Genomic DNA, 11,799 nt, shown 5'->3' with positions numbered 1-11,799 from the left:
TACCATGCCTGGCTAATTTTTTATTTATTGTAGAGATGAGGTCTCTCCAAGTTGCCCAGGTGGGTCTCGACCCCGCAGGCTCAGGCAGTCCACTCACCTCGGCCTCCCAAAGTTCTGGGATTACAGGCTAAGCCATCAAACCCGGCCTTCTGAGTATTTTTTTTAAGACATGCTATTCAATTTATGCTAAAATTACTTTTTTTAGCTTTTTTTTTAATTTAAAGACAAGGTCTCCATCTGTCCCTCAGACTGCAGTACAGTGCTACAATCACGGCTCACTGCAGCCTTGAACTCCTGGGCTCCAGCAATTCTCCCATCTCAGCCTCCCAAGCAGATGGACCTATTATGCCACCTTGCCAGCTAACTTTTTAATTTTTTGTTTGTTTGTTTGTATTATGTTGCCCAGACTGGTCTCCAACTTCTGGCTTCAAGCAATCCTCCTGTCTCAGCCTCCCAAAGTGCTGGGATTATAGGTAGCAGCCATCATGCACTGCCAAAAATCACCATTTTATCAGCAAAATTCCAGCTGTGGTTGTCTTTTTTTCCCCTGTATTTAAAGCACACACTTAACTAGAAAGGTGCTTTCCCAGTTTTTAAATACCTAAGCAAAAATAGCTGAGAGTCACATGCCTACCTGTGTCGTCCTTTTTGTGAAATAGCCAACAATTTGGGGGCACTGAAGATGAGCCAGGTACCCTGATAAGTCCTTTACACCAGTTCATGTTATCCTTGCAAGAGCCCCGTGTAGCCAGGACTCCTATTATTCTTATTTTGCAGATAAGAACCTGGCTGCTCAGTGGGTAAGCTGCCTGGACCACATAACACATTTGATCACATGCCCATTTGAAACTCAAAGCCAGGTTTCCTGACTTCCAAGGAAACTAACTACTCTGCTCTTAACTACTCACCTCTCTAATTACTATGAGAGAGTTCACTCATCCCTGTTCATGAGAACGCTTCCCTGAAACATTTGTTTTGAGTTTTAATTACACATGATTTGTTTAAGGAGCATCAAAAGAGAAGATGTCTCTTTTCCACCCAATAATCATGACTTCTCGATTCTTGTCTTACTTGGCTGTCCACAGCATTTGACTCATTTGTCCTCCCCTTCTCCTTGGGACAATTGGCGTCTGAGGTACCCCACTCATCTGGATGTTCTATCATGCTGGATGCCCCTTCTCTGCCGCCTTTGCCGGTTCCCTGCAGTATCCCTGGTGCTTCGTGCTGAAATCTCAGTCCTCAGTCCTTGAACTTCTCTCCTCCTCTCTCTCTCTCTCTTTTGAGTCAGAGTCTCACTCCATCTCCCAAGTTGGAGGGCAGTGGCACACTCACGGTCACCCCAGCCTCGACCTGCTGGGCTCCAGCGATCCTTCCTCCTCAGCCTTCCAAGTAGCCAGAACTACAGGCACATGCTACCACGCCCAGCTAATTTTTTTATTTTTTTATTTTTTGTAGAGATGAGGTCTTGCCAAATTGCCCAGGCTAGCCTTGAACCCATGGGCTCAGGCAATCCACTCACCTTGGCTTCCCAAAGTGCTGGGATTACAGGCTGAGCCACTGAGCCCGGCCTCCTCTCTCTCTTTTCATCTGCATTTGGTTCTTTGAAGAGTTAATTCAGTCTCAAAGTGTTCGATGTCATCTGTCTACGACAGCTCCCAAGAGTATATCTCCTGTCCAACCACTTCCATGAACTCCAGGACTGCATATCCAACCGGCAACTCCACGTGGGTGTCTAATAAACATCTCAAGCCCAAATTGTTCAAGCAGGTTATCTCCTCTCCCATGGTTCTGCCCCATCTCCATGTTTCCAGTTGCCGAAAACCCTGGAGCCACCCATGACTCACCACTCTCATACCCCACCTTCAATTTGCCAGCAAATCCCGTCCATTCTACTTTCCAACATTATTTTAAAACCAACAAACAAAAACTTCTTCTACATCATTTATAGGAAACAGAGGACAAAGGGACAAGTTAACACCGTAGGATGTAATCAGTGATATCCAGAATGTGCCAGTTTCATCAGTGAATACGGTAATGGCAAGGGAAGAAAGGAAAATGGGAGCTTCCCAAGTGAGAGACTGAGGACACATGAGGTACCCAGAGCGGAGCAGACACACTCACAAAGACAGGAAGTAGGAAGGTGGCTGTGAGGGACTAGGGGGAGGGAAGCGAGGAGCTGGTGTTCACTGGGCATAGGGTGTCAGTTTGGGAAGATGAAAAAGTCCTGGAGATGGATGGCGGCCCAGCAGTGTGAATGTGTTTAATGCCACTGTGTTGTAGGCTTTGAAATGCTTACAATGGTAACTTTCTTATGTATGTCTTATTACAACAAAGAGAGAGAGAGAAGCTTGGGAGATACATCAACCAAATGAAGTGGACTTTGGGTTCTTATTTCAACAAATTAACCGAACAGATTAATTGTTTTTTGGTTTGTTTGTTTTTGAGTTGGAGTCTAACTCTATTGCCCAGAGGGGAGTGCAGTGGCCACTCCCGGCCACCGCAACCTCGACCTGCTGGGCTCCGGCGATCCTTCCGCCTCAGCCTTCCAAGTAGCTGGAACTACAGGCGCATGCTACCACACCCGGCTAATTTTTTGATTTATTGTAGAGATGAGGTCTTGCTGCCCAGGCGGGTCTCGAACCCTTGGGCTCAGGCAATCCACTCACCTCAGCCTCCCAAAGGCGTGGGATTACAGGCTGAGCCACCGAGCCCGGCTCGAACAGATTAATTGTAAAAACATCACCTGTGTACATATGCTGCAGATCGAGAGTCTTGCTACCCGTTGCTTGCAGGCCGAAATGAACAAGCATGTAGAGAGAGGAAGTAGTCCAACAGCCAGCAGACAGGGATGCGGACAGGCACACGCCTCCAAGAAATGACTTCAAAATCTTAGGCTGAGGGTTGGGGTTTCATAGGGGAAAGGTAGAAGGAGACATCTTCAGGGGTGGCACCGACATGAAGTTATAGGTCTTGCCTCCATGGTCACCCTGAAGTGCTGTCCACCTCGACAGCCCTCTGTTGCCATCTCAACTGTGGTCAGGTTATGGATTAACCTTTGAGAGTGACTTCTGGGCCTTGCCTTGAGGTCTCCAGATGCTGGTGATGAGACTCCAGGTGTCATTGGTGACAAAATAAGCCTCTGCGGTGGCTCTGTGGTGCAATGAATAGTACATTGGACTTCTAGTGACAAAATAAGCCTCTGAAATTTCTTAAGCAAGTTTACGGGTAGAGAAATGGGTATGTACTTAATCATAGTCATAGGATCATTGTGTAGAGGGAGCCCAACAAGAAAAAGGAAGAAAAGAATCCTAAAGTGTGCCTATAAGCTGCACTGTGTAGTTAGCGCAAGAAAAATCATTTTTAGAGTCTGAGATTCTCAGTGACATGTATAAGTGACAAAATTTTGAATGTGAAGTGGATACTTGCAGATTGCTAATGTTTTATGTGTGATTCTATTTTTGGAATTGTGGTTTTTTTTAAGTTCTTATGTTTTAGAGATTCATCCTGAAATATTCATAACTGAAATTATTATATATCTGGGATTTTCTTTAGAATGATCTAATATGCTGGGTGGAGAGAGAGATAAAATAAGATTGGCCAAGCGTGGATTGTTGAAACTGGCTGATGGATACATGGGGATTCATTCAACTTTTTTCTAATTTGTATGAGTTTTTTTATTTGTTTGTGTTAGAGATAGGGTCTTGGTCTTTTGTTGAGTCTGGAGTGCAGTGGCGAGATCATAGATCACCACAACCTTGAATTTCTGGGCTCAAATGATCCTTCTGCCTCAGCCTCCTGAGGAACTGGGGCTTACAGGCGCATGCCACCACACCTGCTAATTTTTTTTACTTTCTTTGTAGACGGGGCCTCGCTATGTTGCCCAAGCTGGTCTCAAACTCCTGACCTCAAGTGATCCCCTCACCTTGGCCTTCCAAAACGCTGGGATGACAGACATGAGCCACCCTGCCAGGCCTCATTTGTATGTCTGACATTTTCCGTAACAGGAAGTTTGAAAAGGTCTCTAAAACATGATCGCATCTCACCATTTGTGCTGCCCCCATCGTCCTTCTCCAGCATCATTGCATGAGCCTTCCAGAGACCTCTCTGCCTCTGCCCTGTCCGCTCCACCATCTTCCCTCCGCCCACCCCACTATTGCAGCAGGTCAGCCAGAGGGATCCTGTCACATTCGTGGCACTCCTCTGCCTAGAAACTTCCATGGCTCCCAATCTCCTCTAAGGGACACCAGTGGCCCGCAGGGTCCCAGGTGAGGCATCGCCAGCCCTACCTTAGTGACCCCCGTCCTGCTTGTTTCCAGCCGCACTGGACTCCTTTTCTTGAGACCCCACAAGCACATGCCCACCTCATCAAGCCTCCACCTTGGTGGATCCATCCTGGAACTGCTCTTCCCTCACATACCTATGCAGCTCACCCCCTCACCTGCTTCAGGTCCTAACTCAGAATGCACCTCCTCAGTAAAGGTTTTTCTGGCCACTCTTTCTAAAATTGCAAGCCCGCCCTCCTGGCTCTGCTGCTGACCACAACATCCTCTCCCCCCTTCCAGGCGTTAATTTGCTCCCTAGAAATGGTCACCATCTGAACGTGATCACACACAACGAGAATGATGATGTAACAGCATAAGGTCATCTATAGCACATCATGGCAAAAGGATACCTGTATACATTTAACTTAATCATCTTTGGGATTGTCTGCCTCCTCCCAGAGAACAGAGACTCACCAGAGCACGTCTGTCTGTCTTTTGTGTTCACTACTGTGTCCTCATTACCCAGAACAGCACCTGGAACCAGCAGGCAACCACTCCACAATGTACTGAAGGAAAGAAAGAAGGGACATCATTGTGATCTACAAGGTGATCATCTTGGAACACCATTCGTTCATTCACTCAAAAAATACTTATGGGTTGGGCTCGGTGGTTTAGCCGGTAATCCCAGCACTTTGGGAGGCCGAGGTGAGTGCATTGCCTGAGCCCACGGGTTCGAGACCAGTCCAGGCAACTTGGCAAGACCTCGTTTGTACAATAAATAAAAAATTAGCATGGCATGGTAGCACATGCCTGTAGTTCCGGCTACTTGGAAGGCTGAGGCAGAGGAATCGCTGGAGCCCAACAGCTCAATGCTGGGGTGGCATGAGCATGCCACTGCACTCCAGCCTGGGCAACAGAGTGAGACTCAACTCAAAAAAAGAAACAAAACCTTATGGAACCCTTGCTGTCATAAAAATTCATAGAGCTCACACCTTGCTGCCCCCCCACCACCCTGCACCATATTTGTCATCTCCAGTATGGGATGATTGAGCCAGATTCAAAGCATCCCATTTAAAATACACCATCAAGCTGGGCTCGGTGGCTCAGCCTGTAATCCCATGCCTTTGGGAGGCTGAGGTGAGTGGATTGCCTGAGCCCGTGGGTTCGAGACCCACCTGGGCAACTTGGCGAGACCTCATCTCTACAATAAATCAAAAAATTAGCCGGTTGTGGTAGCGCACGCCTGTAGTTCCAGCTACTTGGAAGGCTGAGGCGGAAGCCCAGCAGGTTGAGGCTGCGGTGGCCGGGAGCGGCCACTACACTCCAGTCTGGGTGACAGAGTGAGACTCTAACTCAAATTAAAAAAAAAATACACCATCAGTCCACTTCAGGGGCTCACTTCACAGCTGGAGTTGAGGAATAAGCCGCAAAGTCCTAACAAAATTAGGTTCCACAATTACTTGATTGATTTAATCTCTAAGTGCTGCCAGGCAGATACAGTGTGTTTCTGGACTGGGTTTAAAGAATTCTCTGCTCTGGCAAACTCTGTTGGCCTTCCCAGCTTGCCCTCCCTGCCTGCTGCTGGTACCATCACCTGCAGCCAGAGGTGACCCCCAGCATGCCAAGTTCTGCTCAGTCTGTCGCCTGGATAGCTCTCCGATCCCTGGTGGCTCTCCAGCCCTGCTGTCAGTGCCTTAGACCACACTCGACAGCGGCCTGAGGCTCCAGCACTTTCTCCACCTTTCGTCTTGCTCCCCTCACGTCCTTCCTTTGTGTGGCTGCCCGCGAGTCCTTCTGTGGCACCCCTGCCTTGAGGGGCTCCCCAAACCTGCGCTCATTCACACACACATTCAACTCCTGCTGTAGGCCCACCCGTCGCTATGAGAAGAGCCAGGACTCCAAAGGAAAGTCCAGCAACAAGCTCCTGCCAACTCAGCATCGTCCAAGACGGGCGCGACACACTGACATGCAGGTCCCTCCGTGGTCTCCCACTGCCTCCCCAAGGGGAAGCCATGTCATCTGTGGGCCACCATCCTGGGCTGACTTACCGCCACCCCCCTTTCAGCACTGGGCTCGCTGGGCCAAGTGCTTCCAGAATGTTCTGTCCTCTTTCTATCATTGCACTTGGGCTGCCCTGTAATCATCCCTCAGAGCAGCTCCAGACTGTCTCTCACAGAGGACTTCAAGGGGCAGGGACTGGACGGGAAAAGGACTTGAAGCTGGGTGTCACATAAGATGAGAACACTCTAGCACGCCACGTCAAGGAACAGTTGGCTGGGAGACCGGGAGGAGGGCAAAACTGAAGTTCCCCAAGCCACCTCGTGACACCACCACTTTTTCCTACAAGACCGTGAACTTGTTAAGGACAAGCCTATGTCTGATTCACCTTGTGTGCCCGGCTCCTGGCTCAGTGCCCGAGTGAATTATGTGAACAACCTATAACAAAACACCAAACAACAATTATACACTGAAAAACATTCTAGTTGTTTGGGCTTTCTGGTTGTTTGAATTTTGCTCTGGGATTTAGGTTCTGAAGCCATTTCTCTAGATCTAATTTTCCCAACTAGCCTATCTCGCTTGAGTCACACACAAATGCCATGTTCTGTTTTATTTTTTTATTTTTATTTTTTTTTAATTTAATTTTTTTTTGAGTTGGAGTCTCACTCTGTCGCCCAGACTGGAGTGCAGTGGCCGTTCCCGGCCACCACAACCTCGACCTGCTGGGCTCCGGTGATCCTTCCACTTCAGCCTTCCGAGTAGCCGGAATTACAGGCATGCGCTACCACGCCCGGCTTATTTTTTGATTTATTGTAGAGATGAGGTCTCGCTGCCCAGGTGGGTCTTGAACCCGCGGGCTCAGGCAATCCACTCACCTCCGCCTCCCAAAGGCGTGGGATTACAGGCTGAGCCACCGAACCTGGCTCCATGTTCTGTTTTCAAAGCAGTCATGACACGGGGTCGCTCATGGTAGGGCCATCTGTGATCCAGTCACCCAGAGTGATGGACCAAGCTGCCAGGCAAGACGAAGGTGAACCGAACGCTGGCTTCCTTTACTGCAGTGGCAATGGATGGGAGCATGGATTCCAAAGCCACCACAGTGGGTCACAGGGGAGCACCCAGAGGTTTCTCCTGAGGCATTCCAGTTGGGATGGGTCCCTGCTTCAAAACGTTCCCACAGTAGTTGTTCTGGAACTGAAATTCCAGGCAAGCAGGTGGGGAGCTGAACTTTTTCATCAGATGAACCTGAATCCCTATCCTGCTTCTGGTACTCATTAGCTGTGTGATTTTTAAGTAAATGACTGAACTTCTTTGAGCCTCCACCTTCTCTATACATGGGAGCTAGAGGTCCAGAGTGGTGACTCATGCATATGATTTCACCCCTTTGGGAAGTGGAGGCAGGAGGATCACTTGAAGCCAGGAGTTCAAGACTAGCAACTGGGCAACATAGTGAGACCCCTGTCTATACAAAAAATCTGAAAATTAGCCAGATGTGGTGGTGCAAGCCTGTAGTCCCAGCTACTTGTGAGATGATTCAAGGTCAACTAGCTTGAGCCCAGGAGTTCAAGGCTGCAGTAGCCTTGATCATGCCATTGCACTCCAGCCTGGGCAACAGAGCAAGACCCTGTCTCCAAAATAAGATAAGATAAAATGGAAATATTGTAATACCTATTTGGCATGATAGCTGTAAAGATGAAAAAAAATAAGAGCAAACACACAGCATGGTCAACAGCCCCAGCGGACATTCAAGAAATGCCTGCTTTCCACCTGCCCTCGGCGGCCATGTTCTTCAAAGATCTCCTGTGGAAAATCTCCAGATACCCTCTCTGCATGAGGAATAGCAGATGGGTATTATTATGTCCATTTGTTCCATGAAGAAACTGAGACTTCACATCTAAGGAGTGGCAAAACTTTTTACTCCTAAAAAGGGTTCCACAATTATTTGGTTAACTTAATCTCCAAACACTGGCAATCCAGATACACTTCTCTTTATACAAAAAGGGCCGCAAAAAATGGGAGAACTAGAATTTCTTCCCCGGGTGCTGACAAATCCTACAGACTATTCCTTCTAAAGCAGCTGCCTCTGGCTTATACTTTTCTTGGGGCTGGCTTTGTCTTCTAATAAAAGAAGGTTTTCCTCTGCCATTTTAATCTCCCCCCGCCCAGTGACTCAGAGTTAGTTAAACATGTGGTTGGTTATTTTTGCTTCAAGAATAGTAGGTTTTCACATGTTCTCACATGGGCACTAAACATCGGGCACAGGGACGCAAAGGCGGGAACAACAGATGCCAAGCACTGATAAAGGAGGGAGGGAAGAAGTTGAGAGTGCACAGCCACCCCCTGGGTACCAGGTTTCACTAGTGTGGGAGAGGGCTCATTGGAAGACCAAACCTAGCCTTCTTCACACAATATGCTTATTTAGCAAATCCGCACATGTACCCGACTCTAAATTAAAAACAATAAATAAATTTAAGCCAAAAAAAAGAACACCGGGACTTTTTAAAGCAATACAAACACAACATAAAAATTTATTTTCCCCCAAACACAAAAGAATTTACACTAAAAAAAGCCTGTCTCACCTTACCCCATGTTCCAAATCCCTCTGCTTAAAGGCAACTGCTGTTAGTAGTTTCTTATGTATCCTTCTAGAAAGAATCCCTGCATCTATAATCAGGGAACAGCTTTAAGATGATAATTAGGACCCTTTTTGGTATGTGTCAGGCAGACGAGGAATTTGTTTCAAAGATATCACAAATCAGTCAACTTCTGTGGGAAGGAGGGTTAGATTCGCCTAAAATAACACTGAGGATAAGAATGAGTAAAGACCAGCCAGCCTGGGGACAAATTGGATTTTTGTTTCATTAAAATGGGCTTTCAGGTCTGAGCTTCTGGACCCAGGTGTCCTGTAGAAAGATGCCCTTGCAACTAGACTCTATATTAAAGGCAATATTGTGTGCTATCTGAAAAATATTGTCCTAAGGATTCTTTATACAGTAATAAAAGGAAAAAGATGGAACCTAGGAGCGTTCACAGTTCAATGATACTCTTACAAAGAAAGTGGTTTGAGAAATGCAACAGCTCTCCCAAAGGGCTCTAGAATTCATTTATTGAGCACTTATGATGTTCCAGCCTCCCTCATGCCAGGAGCCCGGAAAAGGAGTCAAGCAACCACAGCATTGTCATTTCTACCTCCCTCTACATCTGTCTTTCCAGTCGTTTCGTATTTATCATTTCACTTGAATCTCCCAGAAACCCTGTGAGATTCAGAGGTGACGTGACCCGCCCAAGGACGCAACACTGACGCATGGCAGGGTGAGAACCTCAAGCTGCATCTTCTGCCTGCTTATCCAGGTCACTTTACCCCTGACATGGCTGCAACTCGCAGGGCCCAGGATCTAACTTCTAGAACAAAGTTGCTCCAAGGGAATGACCGATGAAAAAGCAGCGGCATATCCAAAGATGGAAGCAACCCCAGTGTCCATGGACAGGTGAGTGGAAAAACAAAATGTGGTATGTCCATGCCATGGAATATTATTTAGTCTTTAAAAGAAGGAAATTCCTCTATGTGCTTCAACCCGAATTAACTTAGGGGACATTATGATAAGTGAAATAAATCCATCAAAGATCAAAGATCAAAGGATAAATACTGTATGATTTCACTTATATAAGGTAGTCAAGTACGTAGAGGAAGAAAATAGAATGGTGGTTTCCAGGGGCTAGGGGGAGAGGGATTGGGGAGTAATTATTTAGTGGGTGCAGAGTTTCCATTTTGCCAGATAAAAAAAAGAATTCAGGCCGAGCTCGGTGGCTCAGCCTGTAATCCCAGCACTTCAGGAGGCGGAGGCGAGTGGATTGTCTGAGCCTGAGTGGATTGTCTGAGCCCACGGGTTCAAGACCCTCCTGGGCAGCTCGGCGAGATCTCGTCTCTACAATAAGTCAAAAATTAGCCGGCCGTGGTAGTGTGCGCCTGTAGTTCCAGCTACTTGGAAGGTTGAGGTGGAAGGATCGCCGGAGCCCAGCAGTTTGAGGTTGCAGTGGCCGGGAGCGGCCACTGCACTCCAGTCTGGGTGACAGAGTGAGACTCCAACTCAAAAAAAAAAAAGAAAGTCTCATTAGAAACATATAGACCAGGTGCGATGGTTCAAGCCTGTAATCCCAGCACTTTGGGACGGAGGTCAGGGGATTGCCTGAGCCTGCGGGTTCGAGATCAGCCTGGGCAATTTGGCGAGACCTCATCTCTACAATAAATTTTAAAAAATTAGCCAGGCGTGGTGGCGGGTGCCTGTAGTTCCAGCTGCTTGGAAGGCTGAAGCAGAAGGATCCCCTGAGCTCAGCAGGTCGAGGCTGGGGTGGCCATGAGCGTGCCACTGCACTCCAGCCTGGGCGATGGAGTGAGACTCCAACTCAAAAAGAAAAAAAGAAAAGAAAATAAACTGCAAGCCGGGCTCGGTGGCTCAGCCTGTAATCCTGCGCCTTTGGGAGGCGGAGGTGAATGGATTGCCTGAGCCCGCGAGTTCGAGACCCGCCTGGGCAACTTGGCGAGACCTCATCTCTACCATCAATCAAAAATCAGCTGGGCGTGGTAGCGCGCGCCTGTAGTTCCAGCCATCTGGAAGGCTGAGGCGGAAGGATGGCCGGTGCCCAGCAGGTCGAGGCTGCGGTGGCCGGGAGCGGCCACTGCGCGCCAGTCTGGGCGACAGAGCGAGGCTCCAACTCAAAAAAGAAAAGAAAAGAGAAGAAAAGAAAGAAAAGAAAAGAAAAGAAAAGAAAAGAAAAGAAAGAAAAGAAAAGAAAAGAAAAGAAAAGAAAGAAAAGAAAAGAAAAGAAAGAAAAGAAAAGAAAAGAAAAGAAAGAAAAGAAAAGAAAAGAAAGAAAAGAAAAGAAAAGAAAGAAAAGAAAAGAAAAGAAAGAAAAGAAAAGAAAAGAAAGAAAAGAAAAGAAAAGAAAAGAAAAGAAAGAAAGAAAAGAGAAGAAACTGCATCTAGTCCCGTCGAGCCTGAAGCCTGATATTAAAGAGGGACAGAGAGCGACAGCGCCCAAATGGCAGAAGAGAAGCAACCCGGCTTCACCCGCCCCCACTGAAAGCCAGCCACGACCGCCCGGTGTCACGAGTGTCACCATCGGCGTCCCAGCACTCCGGCGGAAGCCGGGAGCCTTCCTGGAGCACGAAGCCGTGAGCCTTCCTGGAGCACGAAGCCGTGAGCCTTCCTGGAGCACGAAGCCGGGGGCCTTCCTGGAGCACGAAGCCGGGGGCCTTCCTGGAGCACGAAGCCGGGGGCCTTCCTGGAGCACGAAGCCGGGAGCCTTCCTGGAGCACGAAGCCGGGAGCCTTCCTGGAGCACGAAGCCGGGAGCCTTCCTGGAGCACGAAGCCCTGAGCCTTCCTGGAGCACGAAGCCGGGAGCCTTCCTGGAGCACGAAGCCGGGAGCCTTCCTGGAGCACGAAGCCCGGAGCCTTCCTGGAGCACGAAGCCGGGAGCCTTCCTGGAGCACGAAGCCGGGAGCCTTCCTGGAGCACGAAGCCCGGAGCCTTCCTGGAG

The sequence above is a fragment of the Carlito syrichta genome, unplaced genomic scaffold, assembly GCF_000164805.1.
Source record: "Carlito syrichta isolate Samal-C Ts95f unplaced genomic scaffold, Tarsius_syrichta-2.0.1 Scaffold304605, whole genome shotgun sequence".
NCBI lineage: Eukaryota > Metazoa > Chordata > Mammalia > Primates > Tarsiidae > Carlito > Carlito syrichta.
The sequence above is the reverse complement of the archived record's forward strand: the minus strand, read 5'-3'. Positions refer to the sequence as shown.